General features: G+C 39.3%; 1 pseudogene; it reads left to right on the forward strand.

Moving 5' to 3' along the window:
• Positions 1 to 1216: 1216 nt before the first annotated feature.
• Positions 1217 to 21276, forward strand: LOC139466993 (uncharacterized; annotated as a pseudogene).
• The last annotated feature ends 3543 nt before the right edge of the window (positions 21277 to 24819 follow it).

Here is a 24819-nt window from a genome sequence, read left to right on the forward strand (position 1 = left end):
AACCGAACTCACTCACTACTTATTAAGAAGTTAGATTCGTCAGGAAGGATTCAAAACGACTTGCACATTATAAGATTATTTAGTCATTGCTGACTGTTGCATATTATGTTACATACATCAATGTTAGGCAATTAAGAAGATATGAACTGCCGTTGGGTTGTGATATCAGATGTAAAGAAGCTATAACTGTTAACCGAATTTGTAGGATGTGTAAGAAAAATAGCATTAAAGATGAACTCCATTTTATATTTGATTGCGAGGCATATGTATTGATGAGAAATAAGTACGTACCAAAGTGGCATATTTCATCAATAAAAATTTCATAAATTACTGACTTCTAATGATGTGTCAATTCTTAACAATTGTGCTAAGTTAGTTAAAGAAGCATTAAAATGTAAATGTGTCATCTGCCGCCTCATTGCCATATATATATATATATATATATATATATATATATATATATATATATATATATATATGATATTGTTGCATCAGCTGTGTACATGGGCCGATGGCCTACAAAACAGAAGTAAACTTACTATTGTATCATGGTCAGTTTACGAATAACGTGCAATCATTTAGGGCCAGGTGTCTGCCTTCAGATATCTTTTTATCCTTCGTATCTTTATGCACTTTCATCCTATCAGGCGATATATCTTTCGTAAAATAAAGTTTTGAAAGCACGTGCACAGCAACAGCTGCTGTTACCATATGTGATGTCAGAATACAATACCTATAAAATTGTGTTTGTTAATAGGTGCTTGGTTGGAAATATCTGACACCGCATTATCTCACAAGTCATAAACACATGATCTAAACAAGGAAGTAAATGTGAAACCAGGAGCTTTGAATTTGTCCACGACGGAAGGAGATCTAAAATAGACGATAACTAAAGTAGAACCCTGGTGATGTCCTGGTTGTACAGACGGGGGGACTGCCCGCACACAGTGACAGTCTCTCTTTAAGTTGTTCATGTTTAATACTGTTATATACTCAAACATACTGAAGAATGTAAACTTTGACAATAGGCATACGCGTTTGTTCTCATGATGACATTTCATATTTTCAAATCAATAGTATTTTAGCATCAGGTTTTAGCATCAGTGTTTTGGAAGAAACTATTTGAATATCACTTCTGCCGATTTTTTTTAGAGTAACTGTCTTTGTTGACATTTGAACCTGTTGCCCACACTTATCTGAAATGATCTTGTGAAGAATGGGAAACGGACCATTGAGAAAAACTCGAGCTGTGACAGAGAGGAGACGTCCACAAGGGAGACAATCCACACCATCAATAATACTAGATGGCGCTGTGGCTGGACCATCCACAGACGCTCCAGCTTTGACAGAGGGGAGTCAAAAGCAGGGGAGACAATCCACAGACGCTCTAGCTGTGACAGAGGGGCGTCAACGGCAGGGGAGACAATTCACAGACGGTCTAGCAGGGGAGACAATCTACACCAACATCAACACTAGATGGCGCTGTGGCTGGACCATCCACAGACGTCCAAGCTGTGACAGAGGGAAGTAAAAAATAGGGTAGACAATCCACAGACGCTCTAGCTGTGACACATGGGAGTCAAAAGCAGGGGATAAAATCCATACCGATATCAACGCTAGATGGCGCTGTGGCCGGACCATCTACAGACGCCCAAGCTGTGATAGAGGTGAGCCAACAGCAGGGGAGACAATCCACACCAACATTAACACTAGATGGCGCTGTGGCTGGACCATCCACAGACGTCCAAGCTGTGACAGAGGGAAGAAAAAAATAGGGTAGACAATCCACAGACGCTCTAGCTGTGACACATGGGAGTCAAAAGCAGGGGATAAAATCCATACCGATATCAACGCTAGATGGCGCTGTGGCCGGACCATCTACAGACGCCCAAGCTGTGATAGAGGTGAGCCAACAGCAGGGGAGACAATCCACACCAACATTAACACTAGATGGCGCTGTGGCTGGACCATCCACAGACGTCCAAGCTGTGACAGAGGGAAGAAAAAAATAGGGTAGACAATCCACAGACGCTCTAGCTGTGACACATGGGAGTCAAAAGCAGGGGATAAAATCCATACCGATATCAACGCTAGATGGCGCTGTGGCCGGACCATCTACAGACGCCCAAGCTGTGATAGAGGTGAGCCAACAGCAGGGGAGACAATCCACACCAACATTAACACTAGATGGCGCTGTGGCTGGACCATCCACAGACGTCCAAGCTGTGACAGAGGGGAGTAAAAAATAGGGTAGACAATCTACAGACGCCCAAGCTGTGATAGAGGTGAGCCAACAGCAGGGGAGACAATCCACACCGACATCAACGCTAGATTGCGCTGTGGCCGGATCATTCACAGACGCTATAGCTGTGACGCAGGGGTGTGAACAGCAGGGGAGACAATCCAATTCCACAACCACACACAACTTCATAGGTGAGCTAGTCTTCCCCTGTCATCATGGTGGCCTTGTGTTTGGAGCAGTCCCTTGTCATGCTGAAGCCCATGGTTAGATTCAGTACAGCTTTACAATGAGTGATGTCTTCTGTTGATGTCTCCCAATTTGGTATATCACGTCAATATCTGTAAAGTAGCATTATAGATTACGCAACTTATAAGATGTAAGCTAGGAATAAAAAATGATATTTTAACATCTATATTTTAAGTAGCCTGAAACATGCCTCAAGTTAAATATAACGGCATCGTGGTTTCATATGTTGCGAACAAACGACCATCTTCACGAAGGAATGGAACACACAAATATGCACACACACACTGAACATGCACATGGACCAATATGTGTGTAAATACACACCGGTAATTTAATGTTTAGCCCACCTTATTAGTGTCAACGTGAGGTTATGTCATAGGTGTTCCTCCATTGTCAATCAAACCTTTACTCTGTTGGATATCACTGTTTTCTCACTGACTGTTTGTCTGTGTATTTTACAACAATTTATCATATGGAGTGTAGTCCAAAGACTTTCATCATAGGAAATAAATCAACATTTATATTTAATACACAATCTATTTAACACTAATACACTATCTATTTATGACGACAACACAAATGAATATGATGGAAGTGGAGTCACTTCGTTTCATTGCATCTGTTTGGATTGAATTAAAATGCTTTAATAATTGAAATGGTAAATCGCTTTCTTATCACAGTTAAGGTAGCGAGATGTACCTGTATGATGAATATAAACACTCGGCCTCCTTTTTGTGAGAGACAATATTCTGCTTTAACCTGACCAGTACCTCCAGGTTGTTACGTATCCCAGTATGACCTGTTCAACTCCTCGAACGTTGTTTCCCTGCTCCAGGTTGTTCAGTGTTCCAGTATGACTTGTCCAACTCCTGTAACGTTGTTGTCCTGCTCCAGGTGTTCAGTATCCCAGTATGACCTGTCCAACTCCTCTAACGTTGTTTTCCTGCTCCAGGTGTTCAGTATCCCAGTATGACCTGTCCAACTCCTCTAACGTTGTTGTCCTGCTCCAGATTGTTCAGTATCCCAGTATGACTTGTCCAACTCCTGTAACGTTGTTGTCCTGCTCCAAGTTGTTCAGTATCCCAGTATGACCTGTCAAACTCCTCTAACGTAGTTTCCTTGCTCCAGGTTGTTCAGTATCTAAGTATGACCTGTCATATCCTCGAACATTGTTTTCCTGCTCCAGATTGTTCAGTATCCCAGTATGACCTGTCAAACTCCTCTAACGTAGTTTCCTTGCTCCAGGTTGTTCAGTATCTAAGTATGACCTGTCATATCCTCGAACATTGTTTTCCTGCTCCAGATTGTTCAGTATCCCAGTATGACCTGTCCAACACCTTTTACACTTCAGTGGAGGCTGTGCATCACGTGATGAGTGATAGTGAACAGTCATTTCTTATAAACATAACGCTCTGTGACCACTGAACCATCTTTTGTCTATGATAGAACAGATTAAATATAAGACAATGAAATGTTTTGGATAGAACGCAAACCATGTTTTAAATTCCTTTTGCAGAATGACAATATCCTTGCTTTATTTAGAAAGTCTCCAATTTTGTATTTTTTCAAATTAAGCCCCAACCACTGCCCTTTTTTGTGCGAAAATCTGCACCAGATTGTTTGGCGGGTGCTGTTGGTACGGCAAGACATGCTTACCTTTTTGCGAACGTCAGAGTGTCTTCACTGATATGGCACTCGTGAAGAGCAACCTCCTCGTGGTGAGTGCTGGGTAGCGCTAATAGCTCTTCCCCCGTGTGGAACCGGGGTAGAATATTTCCACAGCCTCCCATTGCTGGTCGTATGAGGCGACTAAAATGGGCAACCTGTTTGCCGTGGGTTGCGTCCCTGTGTCGGCGGAGGACGGGAGTCTGGTAGTTGAGGGCACTGGTTCCTGGAACTGTGTTCCTTTGCCCAACACACTACTTCGACCCTTACTTCGCCTAGACGGGTGGTAAGATGCGCCCGGTCTTATCAATCGGCTGGTCATGCCAGGCCCTGTGCGTAACAATTCAATGCTTTACATTTGCTTGTATTTTGCTTGTCACAAATGTATTGTTTGGTATGTATAACATAACTGTTGTAAATTATATTGCCTAGAGTCCTATGCCAGAAGGCGGTGGCTCATGGGCCAATCTGGTAATGTTGACCGCTGAATTCTGTATGTCTCTAAGTTATTGTTATCGGCAGAACCAGCTTAGCAATAAATTTAGTAGACAAATATAGCTATTCATGTCATATTTACTGGAGTATTACACCCCTGTAGCCCTGGTGTTTTGCATTTTGGATATCCAATGCAATAAGACATCGTCCTTATTGATACTCGATGGTGGGTGGGGAGCAGGGGTGCCGAAACACTTCCATTCATAATGTCTCACACATACTCTGGTTCGAAAAGGAAACATTTAGATGCCAGCTCTTCTGATGAAGACGCTGATCAACAATTAGATTCCTGGGCTCGATTCATCGTAATTGAAGCATCAGATCATCAGCCGATGAAATTAAATCCGTTTGCCATTTCAAAGGCCATCAATGGCTGCTGTGGTTAAGTTAAAAATGTCACTCGCCTTCGTAATGGCTCCATACTTGTGGTGTGTATACGGAGACAGCAATCTCTAAATTTGTTATCACTTAGCAAGTTTGCAAACGTGAAGGTTGCTGTCTTAGCACACAGAACCTCGAACTCATGTCGAGGCATCCTAAGAGACAGAGTTCGTTGTCTGTCTGACATGAGTGAGGATGAGATTGTTCTAGAATTGACAAAACAAGGTGTTACTGCGGTGAAGCGTTTTACCAGAAAACAAAATGACACTACCATCAAGACCAATACCTATCTCTTCACTTTTTCACTTTCCAGAATCCCTGAATCAATAAAAGCTGGATATTTTAATATCGGAGTGGAGGTTTATGTACCAAACCCCCTCCGATGTTACAAATGTCAAAATTTTGGACATGGCACCATCAGTTCAGTATGTGTCCGCTGCAGTGGCTTGCATGAAAATACTGAGTGCACAAATGCTATTAAATGTGCAAATTGCGATGGGGACCACTTGGCCTCATCCAAGCTTTGTCCACATTTTGTCTTACAATCAAAAATATTGAAAATTAAACACACGAATAATGTCTCTTTTCGTGATGCCAAAAAATTAGTTGAATCCCAATCACCAATCACTTCTACTAAATCCTATTCAGCAGCAGTAACTTCAACTCCTAATGTCCATGTTGCTACAGCATCTACAGGATGCCAAACAACCATATCATGGGTTAATGATCAGCAGATGCTTGTAAATACCACACCTCAAACATCTTTGGTGGATGATACGATAAAGGTAACATCAGCCTCACAGACAGAGGATCCGCATTCACAGCAGGCTTCACGTACAACATCAGAACCGGAATCAACACTTCAAGGAGATATCCATTTAACAAAAACAGAAAAAAAGAAACTGAAAAAAACATCCAAGGCCCTCCAACACTTGAAGGCGCCTTCTTCTCAGTCCACGACTGTTAAGGTTCATAATCAATTTGAACCTTTAGCGATGGAGGTCACTCCATCACAATCAGACCATGGGAGTAGATCAAGATCCCCAGTAGAACCACCATGAACAGTTCTAAACCTATTGTACAGTGGAATTGCCGAGGACTAAAGAACAATTTTAATGATTTGCAACTATTAACACAAGATTTGCAGCCATCAGCCTTTTGTCTTCAGGAAACTTACTTTAAAAATACAGATCAACTCAACATCAGACAATATGATTCCTATCATTTCTTTTCACCTCCAGGAGCTAAGGCAACTGGGGGTTCTTCAATCTTGGTGAGGCAGGGTGTTATTCATAGCCCTGTTTCCCTTAATACCCCTCTACAAGCTACCGCAGTTCGTATCACCATGCACATTGTTTTTACTCTGTGCTCTCTTTACATTCCTCCATCTGCATCTCTTCAACAGTCCGATCTTCAAGCTCTCTATAACCAGCTTCCTAAACCCTGTGTTATAATGGGTGATATGAACGGTCATAATCCACTTTGGGGTAGTGATCATACAAGCAATAACGGCAAGCTCCTGGAAGATTTTATCTCCAACAATACTCTTTGTCTTTTCAATGATAATTCGAAAACATATTTACATCCTGGTACAGGCACATATTCTTCTCTGGATTTGTCTGTTTCCGATTCCAACCTGTTGAATGAATTCGAGTGGTCAGTCCACGATGACCTCTGTGGAAGTGACCACTTTCCAACCATATTAAACCCTATTACACCATCTGATGTTCCTCCATCATCTCGATGGAACTTTACAAGCCAACTGGCCTCTATATGACATTCTCTGTACAGGCACACTAACACCTGATCGCTTTCCTGACATTCCTGATCCGATTCAATGCTTTTCTGATGAACTCAACAAAATAGCTGAAGAATGTGTTCCAAAGTCCTCTGGAATTCCACACATACGTAAACCATGGTTTACCGATGACTGCAAGCGAGCTAGGAGGGAGAGGAAAAAAGCAAAGCATTATTTCCGCCGCCACCCTATGGTCCATAATCTAAAAATTAAAAATTTTAAACGCTAAAGCAAGGCGAACTTTCAAACAAAGTAAACGTCAATCTTGGCGAAACTATGTGTCAAAAATAAATTCTCGAACGCCCATCTCCAAAGTATGGAACATGATCCAAAGGATCCAGGGTAAGGGCACAAAAACTAGTATTCACCATCTTAAAAATGGGGACCAACTACTTACTCATAAATCAGATATTGCTAATAAACTTGGTGAAACTTTGGCTAAACACTCTTCCTCATCTAACTATGTACCTCAATTCCAAAAGTATCAAAAACAGCAAGAAAAGAAACCTATTAATTTTAATTCCGATAATGGGGAAGATTATAATGAACTATTCTCTATTCATGAACTCCACACTGCCCTTGGACAAGCTCATGATACTGCTACAGGAGTTGATAACATACATTATCAACTACTAAATCACTTACCTGACTCATCTTTACAAACACTATTGAATATTTTTGATGAAATTTGGACCTCAGGGAAATTTCCTCCTTCATGGCGTGATGCCATAGTTGTCCCGATACCAAAACCTGGTCGAGATCATACTGACCCATCAAATTACCGACCAATATCATTAACAAGCTGCGTTTGCAAAACCATGGAATGCATGATAAACAATCGACTAGTTTGGTACCTGGAATCCAATCATCTTATTACTAATATACAATGTGGTTTCCGGAAAAACAGAAGTACCATCGACCATTTGGTCGCTTAGAATCATTTGTTAAAAATGCCATAATAAATAAACAACATGCAGTGTCTATCTTTTTCGATCTCGAAAAAGCATATGACACTACATGGAAACATGGTATTTTAAAAGATTTACATGATTTTGGATTACGAGGCCGTTTGCCTCAATTTATATCACAATTTTTAACTGACAGGCAATTTCAGGTCCGCGTGGGTTCTACCCTGTCTGATCATTATAATCAGGATCAGGGTGTCCCACAAGGAAGCATCTTGTCTGTCACATTGTTTAGTATAAAGATAAATAGTTTGTCTAAAGTTTTAAATGATTCGATTGATGGATCACTCTTCGTGGATGATTTTAATATTTCTTGTCGTGGCAAAAACATGCATATTATTGAAAGGCAACTACAGCTATGTTTAAATAAAATCCAGAAATGGTGTCTCGAAAATGGTTTTAAATTTTCAAAATCTAAAACCAACTGCATACATTTTTGTAGAAAATATAAACCCCATAAAGATCCAGATTTAATTTTAGATAACATTCCCATTAAAGTTGTAAAGGAAGCCAAATTCTTAGGTCTAATTTTCGATCATCATTTGACCTTTCTGCCCTACATTAAATACTTAAAGAATAAATGTTTGAAGGCCCTAGATTTATTAAAAGTTGTCTCAAATTCTAAGTAGGGTGGGGATCAAAAAACCCTCCTCCAACTATATCGAACACTTATCCGCTCTAAACTTGATTATGGCTCCATCATATATGGTGGGGCTTGTAAGAGCAATTTAAAATTACTTGATACCATTCATCATCAGGGCCTGAGGCTTTGCCTCGGAGCCTTCAGGACTTCGCCTGTTCATAGTTTGTATGTGGAAGCTAACGAGCCTTCCCTAAAACACCGTCGCATTAAATTAGCTCTCCAATATATCTCTAAATTACGTTCCAATAACTCCAATCCAGCATATGAATGTGTTTTTAATCCCCTTTACGGTAATCTATTCAAAACTAAATCTTCTCTTATTCCATCACTAGGAATACGACTACAAGCAGATATTTCTGCTGCTAAAATAAACCTTGGTAATATAGCCCCCACTCAGCTTTTCTCTTCTCCACCATGGCAGTTAGTACATCCAGAGGTGGATCTAACTTTAACTAAACTGAAGAAATCTGACACAAATCAACTAATTTATCAACAACAATATAATGAATTAAGGAACACATATAATACTTACAAATCCATATTTACAGATGGATCCAAGGATGGTGCCGCTGTTGCCAGCGCCACTGTCATTGGATCCAGAACCATATCATCTAGATTACCGAATGACAGTTCTATTTTTACAGCAGAATCGCAGGCAATATTAACTGCTCTTAAATATATAATTACCCAATCTAAACATAAACGGTTCATTATCTTCTCTGATTCACTTTCCTGTCTTCAGGCAATTAATAATTTATCTTGTCATCATCCACTTTTACGTGAAATCATTGAACTACAAAATGATCTTGCTACTGGCCAATACGACATCGTCTTTTGTTGGTTACCAAGCCATGTTGGTATCATTGGTAATACAATGGCCGATGCTGCTGCAAAAGCAGCACTCACCAAATCTGTGACACCACTTCTTCTACCATATTCTGATTATAAACCCATAATTAGATCTTACATCCCTGATCTAATGCATAAATAAATCACATGCAATTAAACCAAATATTGGTTACACCTACTTGGGTTGTCAGTCCAGATTTGAGGAGGTCATAATACGACGATGTCGTATTGGCCATAGCAGGTATACAAATGAATTTTTATTGAAAGGTGAGGATCCTCAATTTTATATCCCTTGTGATGAAAGAATCACCGTCAAGCACATCCTGCTTGATTGTGTTGATTTTTCCATCACAAGGGATCAGTATTTCAAAGTTTTCACTATGAATGACCTTTTTACACAGGTAAGTATTCATTTTATTCTTGATTTTTTAAAGGAAATTGAATTAATTCATAAATTTTGATTATTATATATTGTAAATAAATACATTCCTTTTATATTTGGTTAAATAAATCAATAACTGAGATTGTTAGTGGCTATATCCTGGAAGGGGATTAAAGTAGTGTAAAATTATTGTCCCCCTGAGAGGGTATGTAAGTCCTCGTCTTTCAAAGTATATTTATTTCAGCCACGTTTTTATTCGTAGTATATATGTTCGTTTAACTTTGGCTAAACTTGTCAATAATCGCCAACAGCTGAAGGGATGATGTAAATCCGGCTGGGGTCCATGCAGGTAGCAAAAGTACTGTAAGTCCCCATGGACCCTAGCATGGTGATCTACCTTCAGTTCCTGGCGATCTATAGCCCGTTTTTATAATGTCATGTATATGTATAGTGCTATTGATTTTATGATTACATACTAGTTTTAAATTTATTGCTGTGATAAGTCTAGTTGTTTTACTGTCCCTCGTTGACAGGTTTTTACATCCGTTTCAAAATATGTATTATATTTAACTGTTGATAGTCACGATATGGCTGAAATACTGCCGATGTGACTTAAAATTTTAACTCACTCACTCACTCACTTCACTGATATTCAATGATCCCTTTATATGATTTCTTTAGGATCTATGGCAGGATCAATAATAACTTTTTAGTTCCATATCGCAAACATAATGTTAAATGCTTTTTTAGCTTTAAAAGCAATACTTTCCAGTATTCGCAATTATGTGTTGATGTGCTCTGATTTAGCCCCAACTTATGTATCAATACTTATTTATGTGATGATGTGGTGTAATACTTTTATGTCCATGTTTTCACATCAGGATCAAGCAGCTGAATGAAGTGTTTAAGAAAACTAACACTCTTCATAAAGCAGAAGAACTTCTGAAAAGGCACAAGCATGTGGCAATTATTGGAGCTCCTGGAGAAGGAAAAACAAGCACTGCTCTCAAGATATGTGAGAAATATCTCCACAAAAAATATGAAGTTGTGTTTGTAGATAATTTTGAGATATTTGATGTGGATACAATCATTCAACGAACATGTAACATGCTGGTTGAGTTTGATGATATATTTGGTTCTGTGACGGTTCCTTCTAATTGGGAGAAAATTCACAAAGTCTCGACTGCCCTGGTTGACGCTTCATTTCAACAGGAACAAGATGCCATGAAGCAGAAATCAAATAAGCAAGAAGAGACTCAAGCAGATGAGATGCAAAACAAAGTCCACAAGCTCCACTTTATTTTCATATCCAGAAGCTACAACTGGAATGAAGGACGTGGAAGAATGCACCAGTTCAAGGTAAATCTCTTCAAGCCTGAAAGTGTCATTGATATGACCAAGACCGGCCTGACTACCGAGGAGAAGGAATCTATTATTAATTCGTTCGAGAAAAGAAGTAAAAAATGTGATATCTCCATTCATGACAAGAACACCATTACTCAGTTAGGTGACAGCATGTTTGGATTTCCCCTGATCTGTCAACTGTATTGTACCAACCCAGCCTTCCAGATGCACTACATTATTGACTTCTTCCAGAAACCTGTGACCTACCTGAGAGGAGACCTTGACGCCATTGTCCGTGAAGGCAGCAGCAGGTCGGCAACTCTCGTTCTCCTTGTTCTGTGTGGAGGGAAGTTGGACCTTGTCTCCTTTAAGGCGAAAGAGAAGAATCTCACCAATCTGTTTCAGGCTGTAAAGGAGGAGATCGCGTCTTGCACTCAAACTGACATTGGCAAAGAGATTTGCAACTTTACTGGCACTTATTGTACGGTGGAGAATCATGTAGCCTCATTCTCACATCCATCCATCCACGATGCTGCAGCATGTGCCTTGGGGAATCTCAATGAAGTCTTGGTACTGGAACATTGTTCTCTGCAGTTTTTACTTGAAAAAGTAAGGCTCAACAAGAATGGTGACCTGCAAACAAGCTACACTGATGATGTCACAAACATGATCTACATCACCTCAGGTCTGCACCCGTTAGTGATCAGCAGGTTGGTGGAGGGTGTCCGAGAAGGATGCTTCAGATGGACAGTAGGCCACCCTGTACTCAGCTGTGTTCAAATAGTCTCCGGGTTCTTGACACAGATGACGACAGACTTGCCTGATGTTGTTCACAGAAAAGATAAGTGGTCAGGTGAATGTTTTCTTTTGGGCTTCATTGTCAACTAACCATTCACTGTTTGAACGCTCAGTGTCACTGATGTGTAGAGAGGGAAGTCTTTCACATTCTGTACTTGCTGACTTCTATGAGATTATCATAGACTGTACACAGCATGGCAATCTCAGGCATCTTAAACATATTGCTGCTGTACTCAAACAACATGGGGAATACGATGTAGACAGGAGGACAAAGGGAGAGAGGACTCTGCTGATGATTGCTGCTGAGGCAGGACAGTTGGATGTGTTCAACATCCTCCTCAAGAAGGAGCTTATGTTTCAGCGACAGACAAAGATCGTTACAACTGTCTTCATCTTTCATGTAAATCAGGAAGCAAAGATATAGTAAATGTTATCATTGAGAAGTTTCAACATCTGGTCAATGGTCGTGACAGAAAGGGAAACACTCCTGCAATGTTGTGTGCCAGGTCAGGGCAGGTTGAACTCCTCAAGTGTCTTGTTTTAAACAAAGCAGATCTTACTATCAGGAATGATAACAATATAAACACTTTCGACATAGCATGTATAAACGGCCATGTATCAGTTGTAGAATATCTTCTGACATGGGAACACATGAGCATCCACAGAAGAGACAGATGGTGGAAACTAACCAAAGGTACAAAGGCATCTGTGAGTGGACACTATGATGTTTATACTCTTCTTGTATCTGGAGCTGATCTGTTACTTACTGATAAATACAACAGTCACCTCCTAATGTCAGTATTTCACGGAGGTGACGTGTCTATAGTGAAACACGTGCTGCCCTTAAAAACATTTGACATCAACAGACGAGAAACATCTCGGAAACAAACAGCAGTTATGATAGCAGCTGAAAAAGGACACAATGATGTTTATAATCTTCTTGTGTTGGAATTCCTGGGCTCGATTCCTTGTGATCGAGGCTGCAGATCATTTACCCATCAAACTGAATCCATTTGCCATTTCGAAAGCTATTCATGGATATTGTGGAGAGGTGAAAAATGTGACTCGCCTTCGTTCTGGCTCCCTTCTCGTAGAATGTGTGAGGAAACAACAATCCCTAAATCTGCTATCAATCAGTACATTTGCCAATGTTGAGGTTGTCGTTTCCGAACACAGGACACTCAACTCCTGCCGGGGTATTGTTCGTGACAGGACCCGTTCCCTGTCTGACATGTCAGAACAAGAAATAGTTTCAGAGTTGAAAACTCAAGGAGTATCATCTGTGAAACGTTTCACCAGAAAGAAGGATTCCACTGTTGAACCAACGAACACGTACTTGTTTACTTTTACGCGTACATCAATACCACAGTCAATTAAAGCTGGATATGTTAACATCGGAGTGGAGGTGTATGTCCCCAATCCACTCCGATGCTTTAGATGTCAACATTTTGGCCATGGCTCAAAGTCTTGTACTCGTTCCGTTGTTTGTCAACGCTGTGGCGACTGCCATGAAAATACGGATTGCCAACAAGCACTCAAATGTGCTAACTGTAATGGCCAACATATGGCCTCCTCCAAATTATGCCCTGTTTGGCAAAATGAATCTAAAATACTGAAAATAAAGTGCGAGAATAACATCACATTTCGAGAGGCTAGAACTCTGTTCAATTCTCAGACGACTTCAACATTGACTTACTCTGCTGCTGTCTCCAAGCCAGCTCAAACTTCATCTATATCTTGCCAGACCGAGTTGACATGGGTCAACTCTGATCGACCCGTGGCAACTGCACCTGCCATAAAGCCTCACCAATCTGATGTTCACTCATCAACACCTTCAACTGTTCAGGCAGGAAGTCAAACTCCTCCTGAAACAGTATTTGTGCAACCTGCTACTGAAGCTGTCATTCTGTCAAAAAAGGAAATATCACAAAAACAGAGGAAAAAGTTACATAGAAATCAGACACCCAGTACCCCGTCTCCTTCAGAAGTATCTCTCCACAACTCCTTCAGTGCTTTAGACATGGAGGTGACTCCATCGTCAGATAGTAGTTGTAGGAGTTCTTCTTCCTCACGTTCACGTGAGAGATCACCCGTTGAGCCACCTTGACTCAATCATCACATTTAATACAGTGGAACTGTAGAGGACTTAAGAATAATTATAATGATTTACAACTTTTAATTCAGGATTTCAAACCATCGGCGATATGTCTTCAAGAAACATATTACAAAGACACTGATCAATTCGATATAAGAGGTTATACCTCCTACAATGTCTTTTCACCTCCAGGGGCAAAAGCCACTGGCGGTTCTTCAATATTCATGAAAAACGGCGTTATCCATAGCCCTGTTCAACTTGCTACTCCTCTTCAAGCTGTTGCCGTCCGTGTAACCTTACACGTAGTTTTTACTTTGTGTTCGCTCTATATTCCACCATCTTCTTCCCTTCGACAGTCTGAACTTCAGGCTCTTTATGATCAACTACCCAAGCCCTGTATTATTACGGGTGATTTAAATGGGCACAATCCACTCTGGGGTAGTGTTCAGACAAATAACAAGGGGAAACTTTTGGAAGATTTCATTTCCAACAATGACATATGTATCTATAACGATGGCTCAAACACATATCTACATCCCGGTACAGGTACCTACTCTGCTCTGGATTTATCACTCACTCACTCTGATTTATTAAACGAATTTGAATGGTCCGTCTACGAAGACCTCTGTGGCAGTGATCATTTCCCAACTATTTTAAAGCCTGTCTTACCTTCAGATGTTCCTCCTTCAACAAGATGGAACTTCACTAAGGCCAACTGGCCTTTATTTGAAATGCTCGCATCCAATAAATTGAAGCCTGATCTATTTATTGACGTGACTGATCCTGTGCAATTATTTACTGATGAATTAAACAAAATCGCTGATGAATGTATTCCTAAGTCCTCTACAAATCCACACATCCGTAAACCATGGTTCAGCAATGACTGCAAACAGGCTAGGAAGGCACGGAAAAAGGCTGAACACTATTTTCGTCGCCATCCAATGGTCCATAATTTGAATAAATATAAAATCTTAAATGCTAAAGCCAGGCGTACGTTTAAACAAAATAAACGGCAATCTTGGCAACATTATGTTTCCAAAATAAACTCACGAACGCCCATGTCCAAGGTATGGAACATGATACAGAAAATTAAAGGTAAGGGTTCTAAAAGTAGTGTCCACCATCTTAAGTCTGGGGATGACCTTATAACAAATAAATCAGATATTGCAAATACACTCGGTGAAACGTTAGCAAAACATTCTTCTTCCTCAAATTATGTCCCTCAATTCCAAAAATTTCAAAAACAGCAGGAAAAGAAAACTATAAATTTTAAATCCGATAATGGGGAAGATTATAATGAAATATTTTCGATCCATGAACTTCATACTGCTCTTGGACAAGCACATGATACTGCTACAGGAGCTGATAATGTACACTATCAACTCCTGAAGCACTTACCAGAACCGTGTTTAGAAACCCTTTTGTTGATTTTTGATGATATATGGACATCAGGTAAGTTTCCTTCTTCCTGGCGTGATGCCATAGTTATACCCATACCGAAACCTGGACGGGATCACAGTGATCCCTCAAATTATAGACCAATTTCATTGACCAGTTGCGTTTGCAAAACCATGGAACGCATGGTCAACAATAGATTAACATGGTACTTGGAATCAAATAATTTAATTACAAATATTCAGTGTGGCTTTCGAAAGAATCGCAGTACCGTTGACCATTTAGTACGGTTAGAATCATTTGTTAAAAATGCAATAATAAATAAACAACATGCAGTGTCTATCTTTTTCGACTTAGAAAAAGCATATGACACTGCATGGAAACATGGTATTTTAAAAGATTTACACGATTTTGGATTACGTGGCCGTTTGCCGCAATTCATATCTGAGTTTTTAACCGACAGGCATTTTCAAGTCCGCGTGGGTTCTACCCTGTCTGATCATTATCATCAGGATCAGGGTGTCCCACAAGGCAGTATTTTGTCTGTCACTTTATTTAGTATTAAAATTAATAGCCTTTCAACAGTTTTAAGCAATTCAATTGATGGATCACTGTTTGTTGATGATTTTAATATTTCATGCTGTGGTAAAAATATGAATACTGTCGAAAGGCAACTGCAATTGTGTCTAAATAAAATTCATAAATGGGCATTAGAAAATGGTTTTAAATTTTCAAAATCTAAAACAAACTGCATCCACTTTTGCAGAAAATACAAACCTCATAAAGACCCAGAACTAGTTTTAGCTGGCAATCCTATTAAAGTTGTAAAGGAGGCCAAGTTTTTGGGCATCATTTTCGATCACCATTTGACCTTCTTACCGCATATAAAGTATTTGAAAAATAAATGTCTGAAAGCACTTGACTTGCTGAAAGTTGTTTCAAATTCCAAGTGGGGAGGGGATCAGAAAACCCTCCTCCAACTTTACAGAGCACTTATCCGATCTAAACTGGATTATGGCTCCATCATTTATGGTGGAGCCTGTAAAAGTAATTTAAAATTATTGGATACAATTCATCATCAAGGTCTGAGGCTTTGCCTTGGTGCCTTCAGGACTTCACCCATTAATAGTCTGTATGTGGAGGCTGATGAGCCATCCCTAAAACACCGTCGCATAAAATTGTCTTTACAATATGTCTCTAAATTATATTCTAATCACTCGAATCCAGCATATGACTGTGTTTTTAATCCCCTTTACGAAAATCTCTATAACAAAAAATCATCTCTTATTCCACCACTTGGAATAAGAATACAATACCATATTTCTGCTGCTAAAATAAATCTTGACACTATAGCCCCTACTCAGCTTTTGTCTTCTCCGCCATGGCAGTTAGTGAAACCAGTGGTGGACCTAACCTTAACTAAACAAAAGAAATCTGAAACAAACCTGCTGGTTTATCAACAACAATATAATGAATTAAGAAATTCATATGATACTTACAAATCAATCTTTACAGATGGATCCAAGGATGGTGACACCGTTGCCAGTGCCACTGTCATTGGATCCAAGACTATCTCATCCAGATTACCTGATAACTGTTCTATTTTCACAGCAGAAGCCAATGCCATTCTAGTAGCTCTCAAATATATTAGTACACAGTCAAAATATCAGAGGTTTATTATATTTTCTGATTCTCTTTCGTGCCTGCAGGCTATTCATAATATGTCACATCAACATCCACTTTTACTCGAAATTATTGAATTGTATAATTCTCTAGCTACTGGCCAATACGACATCGTTTTTTGTTGGTTACCCAGCCATGTCGGAATTGTTGGTAACACCATGGCCGATAATGCTGCAAAAGCAGCACTCAACAAATCTGTGACACCACTTCTGATCCCGTACACTGATTTCAAACCCATGATTAGATCTTACATCCGAGATTTAATGCAGCAGAAGTGGGACGCCCAAGTAGGTATCAATAAATTACATGAAATTAAACCTAATATTGGTTACACCTACTTGGGCTGTCAGTCCAGATTTGAAGAGGTCATTTTAAGACGATGTCGTATTGGTCACTCACGTTACACTCAGGAGTATATTTTAAAAGGTGAAGATCCTCCATTCTGCATCCCTTGTGATGAAAGAATCACAGTCAAGCATGTCCTGCTTGACTGTGTTGATTTTTCCATCACAAGGGATAACTATTTCAAAGTTTCATCACTCAAGGATCTTTTTAACCTAAGCTCTCATTTAATTCTTGGATTTTTAAAGGAAATTGAATTGATTAATAAATTTTGATGTCTACAGTTATATATTTTATAAATTGGTAGTATATAGTTCTTAACTGAGATTGTTAGTGGTTGTACCCTTGATGGGGGTTGACGTAGCGTAAAATTATTGTCCCCCTGAGAGGGTGCGTAAACCCTCTTCATTCAAAGTAATTTATATATACCAGGTTTTTAATCGTAGAATATTTGTTAGTTTTAAGTTTGGCTCAACTTGTCCATAATCACCAGTAACTGAAGGGATGGTGTAAATCCTGCCGGGGTCCTTGCAGGTAGCAAAGGTACTGTAAGTCCCCATGGTCCCCGGTATGGTGACCTACCTTTTGGTTGCTGGTGATCCATAGCCCACTTTTACGTTGTATTGTAATGTATTGTATTATATGAATTGTGAAGTTTTATGATCATTTACTAGTTTTAAATCTACATCTGTGATAATCTAGTACTTTTACTGTCCTTTGTCGACAGGTTTATATTCTAAATTGATGTATTGTCTAATTTGTTATAGTCACTATATGGCTGAAATATTGCCGATGTGACTTTAAATATTAACTCACTCACTCACTCTTGTGTTGGAGGGAGCTGTTCTGTCACTTACTGATGGTGACAACATGGACTGCCTGATTTTGGCATGTTTTGGAAATAAGGTGTCTGTAGTGAAACAACTGCTGTCCTTGAAAACATTTGACATCAACAGACGAAACAGATCACGGAAACAAACAGTAGTTATGATGGCAGCTAAAAGAGGACACTATGATGTTTATGATCTTCTTGTGTTGGAGGGCGCTGATCTGTCACTTACTGATAAAAACAACAACGACTGCCTGATGTTGGCATGTTATGGGGGTTAATTGTCTGTAGTGAAGCACCTGCTATCCTTGAAAACATTTGACATCAACAGACGAAATGGATCACGGAAACAAACAGCAGTTATGGTGGCAGCTGAAGGAGGACACTATGATGTTTATAATCTTCATGTGTTGGAGGGAGCTGATCTGTCACTTACTGATAAAAACAACAACGACTGCCTGATGTTGGCATGTTATGGGGGTTACTTGTCTGTAGTGAAGCACCTGCTATCCTTGAAAACATTTGACATCAACAGACGAAATGGATCACGGAAACAAACAACAGTTATGGTGGCAGCTGAAGGAGGACACTATGATGTTTATAATCTTCTGGTGTTGGAGGGAGCTGTTATGTCACTCACTGATGAAAACAAAAACGACTGCCTGATGCTGGCATGTTGTGTCAATTTGTATTTTCACATACTGAAGAGGCCACAGGCCTATAGTGCAATTTGAAGAATATACAATTTTATACAATTTATGTACATATCTCACCAAATCACCTCACGTCATTCCACCTCGCATCTCAACGCAGTCACATAATTTCACACATACAGTACAATATCATACCCTCTCATTTCATAATTTCTATTTTACCATATCACAACTTGTTATATCATACAACATATTCTATAACATCATATCATATTGTATCATTATTATAACATCATACTATATAGCATTAATTCATATACCATTATCATATCATAACATACCATACATACCATCGTACCATATATCACACCTATATTATATCACATTTCAACATGTCATATCACACAACACATTAGCAATTTCATAGCTTGTCCCATCATATCTTATCATATCATACCATATAATGCCATGTCATTCCATGCCAATTATTTTCATATAAATGATTCAATATCTATTCAACACTGGAAGACCGCAAGCCATAAAATATGTACACTAAAAAAAAAAAAAAAAAAACTCACCCCAGTATTTACACAATTTTTATAAGACACATAACATATTGCATGTTGGCATGTTATGGGGGTTACTTGTCTATAGTGAAGAACCTGCTATCCTTGAAAACATTTGAAATCAACAGACGAAATAGATCACGGAAACAAACAGCAGTTATGATGGCAGCTAAAAGAGGACACTATGATGTTTATAATCTTCATGTGTTGGAGGGAGCTGATCTGTCACTTACTGATAAAAACAACAACGACTGCCTGATGTTGGCATGTTATGGGGGTTAATTGTCTGTAGTGAAGCACCTGCTATCCTTGAAAACATTTGACATCAACAGACGAAATGGATCACGGAAACAAACAACAGTTATGGTGGCAGCTGAAGGAGGACACTATGATGTTTATAATCTTCTGGTGTTGGAGGGAGCTGTTATGTCACTCACTGATGAAAACAAAAACGACTGCCTGATGCTGGCATGTTGTGTCAATTTGTATTTTCACATACTGAAGAGGCCACAGGCCTATAGTGCAATTTGAAGAATATACAATTTTATACAATTTATGTACATATCTCACCAAATCACCTCACGTCATTCCACCTCGCATCTCAACGCAGTCACATAATTTCACACATACAGTACAATATCATACCCTCTCATTTCATAATTTCTATTTTACCATATCACAACTTGTTATATCATACAACATATTCTATAACATCATATCATATTGTATCATTATTATAACATCATACTATATAGCATTAATTCATATACCATTATCATATCATAACATACCATACATACCATCGTACCATATATCACACCTATATTATATCACATTTCAACATGTCATATCACACAACACATTAGCAATTTCATAGCTTGTCCCATCATATCTTATCATATCATACCATATAATGCCATGTCATTCCATGCCAATTATTTTCATATAAATGATTCAATATCTATTCAACACTGGAAGACCGCAAGCCATAAAATATGTACACTAAAAAAACAAAACAAAAAACTCACCCCAGTATTTACACAATTTTTATAAGACACATAACATATTGCATGTTGGCATGTTATGGGGGTTACTTGTCTATAGTGAAGAACCTGCTATCCTTGAAAACATTTGAAATCAACAGACGAAATAGATCACGGAAACAAACAGCAGTTATGATGGCAGCTAAAAGAGGACACTATGATGTTTATGATCTTGTGTTGGAGGGTGCTGATCTGTCACTTACTGATAAAAACAACAACGACTGCCTGATGTTGGCATGTCAGGGGCGTAACGTGTGTATAGTGAAACACCTCCTGTCCTTGAAAACATTTGAAATCAACAGACGAAATAGATCACGGAAACAAACAGTAGTTATGATGGCAGCTAAAAGAGGACACTATGATGTTTATGATCTTCTTGTGTTGGAGGGTGCTGATCTGTCACTTACTGATAAAAACAACGACTGCCTGATGTTGGCATGTCAGGGGCGTCACGTGTGTATAGTGAAACACCTCCTGTCCTTGAAAACATTTGACATCAACAGACGAGAGATCACTGAAACAAACAGCAGTTATGATGGCAGCTGTAAGAGGACACTATGATGTTTATAATCTTCTTGTGTTGGAGGGCGCTGTTCTGACACTTACTGATAAATACAACAATGACTGCCTGATGCTGGCATGTATTGGAGGTAACATGGCTATTGTGAAACACCTGCAGTCCTTGAAAACATTTGACATCAACAGACGAGATAGATCAAGGAAACAAACAGCAGTTACGATGGCAGCTGAAAGAGGACACTATGATGTTTATAATGTTCTTGTGTTGGAGGGAGCTGATCTGTCACTAACTAATGAAGACAACGATGAATTTGGACATGTGAGGGAAGCAGCGTGTCCATAGTGAATCACCTCTTTTGCTTAAAACATCTGGCCAAGGTGAATGAAAATTCAGCCATAAAAATAACGAGTCCATTACTGAAGTGAGTCAGTTTGACAAAGACCCAGTCACGGGCATAAACACGAAAGTTTCTGAGTTTGCCCACGTGCTACCGGAGTCTGCACGTGCAGCATTCGGTGTAAAGTGTTATCGACCCTGGAAGTACCCAAGACAGATTAAAAACAAGCCATGATTTATGCCAAAATGTGTGTTAAACATATTTATTTCCGTAAATTGTACACGTACTGGATTTGTAAGTCGTACGACTTATATATATACGTTCCATTCATGAAAAAAAGTACAGAAGAGGTAGCAGTAACACCAGTGGATATGATGGAAGCTTTGTAAACTGTTTAGTGATCAATTTGTCTGTTAAATATAATCATGAAGGATACTAGACGATCCGTAACCATGTTGATTTGTACCCAACGAAAATGGTTAACCCCTACCTAAAAGTCTCGCCAGATTTGTACCTGTTTTGGAGCATTCAGATTCTTTTTGGCTGACCCGTACCCAAATATGGCGGAGCTGTATCCAAATTTGGATGACCCGTACCCACTTATTTTTTAAAGCAAGATGCCCGAAACTGGGTTGTTTTAACGGGTATAGACCATGAACACGTGTTTCTAATCATTTATGCAACACTAAATTCTTTTATATTCTGACCTGCACTTTTATATAGATCTGTTCATGGCACTATTACATTTCCAAAATTCATTCATTTTACATTTCAAACATTCATTCATTTTACATGCAAATATTCATTATTTTAAATTTCAAACATTCATTCATTATACATTTCAAACATGCATTCATTGTACATTTCAAACATTCATTCATTATACATGCAAATATTCATTCATCATAAATTTCAAACATTCATTCATTATACATATCAAACATTCATTCATTATAAATATCAAACATTCATTCATTATACATATCAAACATTCATTCATTATACATTTCACACATTCATTCATTATACATTTCAAACATTTATTCATTATACATGCGAATATTCATTCATTATAAATTTCAAACATTCATTCATTATACATATCAAACATTCATTAATTATACATATCAAACATTCAATCATTATACATATCAAACATTCATTCATTATAAATTTCATACATTCATTCATTATACATATCAAACATTCATTCATTATTCATATCAAACATTCATTCATTATACATTTCAAACATACATTCAATCATTCATTGGTGAATGAGGGGCGGTCGGGTAGCTTTGTTGTTCGATTCTCCACATGGTTACGATGTATTTGTCCTCAAGTTGCCTTTATTTCACAACTCAATCAAAAGAGAGCGTGCCAGCAGAAGTCTGTAAGCTGTTGTCTCTCTCCATAACCTGAAGAGTTTGCCTTGGTGTGACAAATGATATAGGTTTGTATTGGGTTCGGATTCGCTCTTTAGTCATACGAGTCATCCAGTCGATTAGGTACGAGTGGGTACGGGTTGTCCAACATGTGAGTACGAGTCATCCAGTTGATTAGGAACAAGTTGGTACGCGTTGTCCAACACTTGGGTACGAGTCATCCAGTTGATTAGGAACGAGTGGGTACGGGTTGTCCAACACTTAGGTATGAGTCATCCAGTTGATTAGGAACGAGTGGGTACGGGTATCTAACACTTGGGTACGAGTCATCCAGTTGATTAGGAACGAGTGGGTACGGGTATCTAACACTTGGGTACGAGTCATCCAGTCGATTAGGAACGAGTGGGTACGGGTTGTCCAACACTTGGGTACGAGTCATCCAGTTGATTAAGAACGAGTGGGTACGGGTTGTCCAACACTTGGGTACGAGTCATCCAGTTGATTAAGAACGAGTGGGTACATTTATCCAACACTTGGGTACGAGTCATCCAGTTGATTAAGAACAAGTGGGCACGGGTTGTCCAACACTTAGGTATGAGTCATCCAGTTGATTAGGAACGAGTGGGTACGGGTATCTAACACTTGGGTACGAGTCATCCAGTTGATTAGGAACGAGTGGGTACGGGTATCTAACACTTGGGTACGAGTCATCCAGTCGATTAGGAACGAGTGGGTACGGGTTGTCCAACACTTGGGTACGAGTCATCCAGTTGATTAGGAACGAGTGGGTACATCTATCCAACACTTGGGTACGAGTCATCCAGTTGATTAAGAACAAGTGGGTACGGGTATCCAACACTTGGGTACGAGTCATCCAGTTGATTAGGAACGAGTGGGTACGGGTTGTCCAACACTTGGGTACGAGTCATCCAGTTGATTAGGAACGAGTGGGTACGGGTTGTCCAACACTTGGGTACGAGTCATCCAGTTGATTAGGAACGAGTGGGTACGGGTTGTCCAACACTTGGGTACGAGTCATCCACTTGATTAAGAACGAGTGGGTACGGGTTGTCCAACACTTGGGTACGAGTCATCCAGTTGATTAAGAACGAGTGGGTACATTTATCCAACACTTGGGTACAAGTCATCCAGTTGATTAAGAACAAGTGGGTACGGGTATCCAACACTTGGGTACGAGTCATCCAGTTGATTAGGAACGAGTGGGTACGGGTTGTCCAACACTTAGGTACGAGTCATCCAGTTGATTAGGAACGAGTGGGTACGGGTTTCCAACACTTGGGTACGAGTCATCCAGTTGATTAGGAACGAGTGGGTACGGGTTGTCCAACACTTGGGTACGAGTCATCCAGTTGATTAGGAACGAGTGGGTACATTTATCCAACACTTGGGTACGAGTCATCCAGTTGATTAAGAACAAGTGGGTACGGGTATCCAACACTTGGGTACGAGTCATCCAGTTGATTAGGAACGAGTGGGTACGGGTTGTCCGACGCTTGGGTCTGAGTCATCCACTTCATTAGGAACGACGGTACGGGTATCTAACACTTGGGTACGAGACATCCAGTTGATTAGGAACGAGTGGGTACTGACGCTATGTTGGTGTCAAATATTGTAAATTTAATTAATGTGGTTTTAATTAATTAATTGATGTATGTCATGTTACCATTTGATTATATCTGTTCAATCTTTTGATTTATTTTAATGATGACAGCGATGTTTGTCAGGGACCATTTCTTGTCTACACTCTTGCATCATGGCTATTTTTAGAAAGTAAGTTGACATTTTGCCTTGATAAACAAATACCTAATACACTAGTTATTGAAGATTTCCCGATTCCTCTAGCGTGTTGTAGAGTATATTTCACTTTGGATATTAATGGTAATTAAACTTGATTGCACTGAATGACTTATTCCATCCGCTGTTTGTCATGTCTAAGGTTTCGGTGACCTGTCAATTATGTTTATGTTTGGCATAATGACTGTTAATAACTTGGATGTCCGTTTTCACATCAAAGTCATAGATTCATGATAAAGTATTTTCCTGTTGTCTACACCATACATGCATTATTCAGACACATAGGCACACAATGTGTACGTTCCTGTATCTCTTGAATTTGTACCTGTAATATGATATTCGTTCCCT

The sequence above is a fragment of the Haliotis cracherodii genome, unplaced genomic scaffold (assembly GCF_022045235.1).
Source record: "Haliotis cracherodii isolate W230 unplaced genomic scaffold, xgHalCrac1.p SCAF_19, whole genome shotgun sequence".
NCBI classification, from domain to species: domain Eukaryota; kingdom Metazoa; phylum Mollusca; class Gastropoda; order Lepetellida; family Haliotidae; genus Haliotis; species Haliotis cracherodii.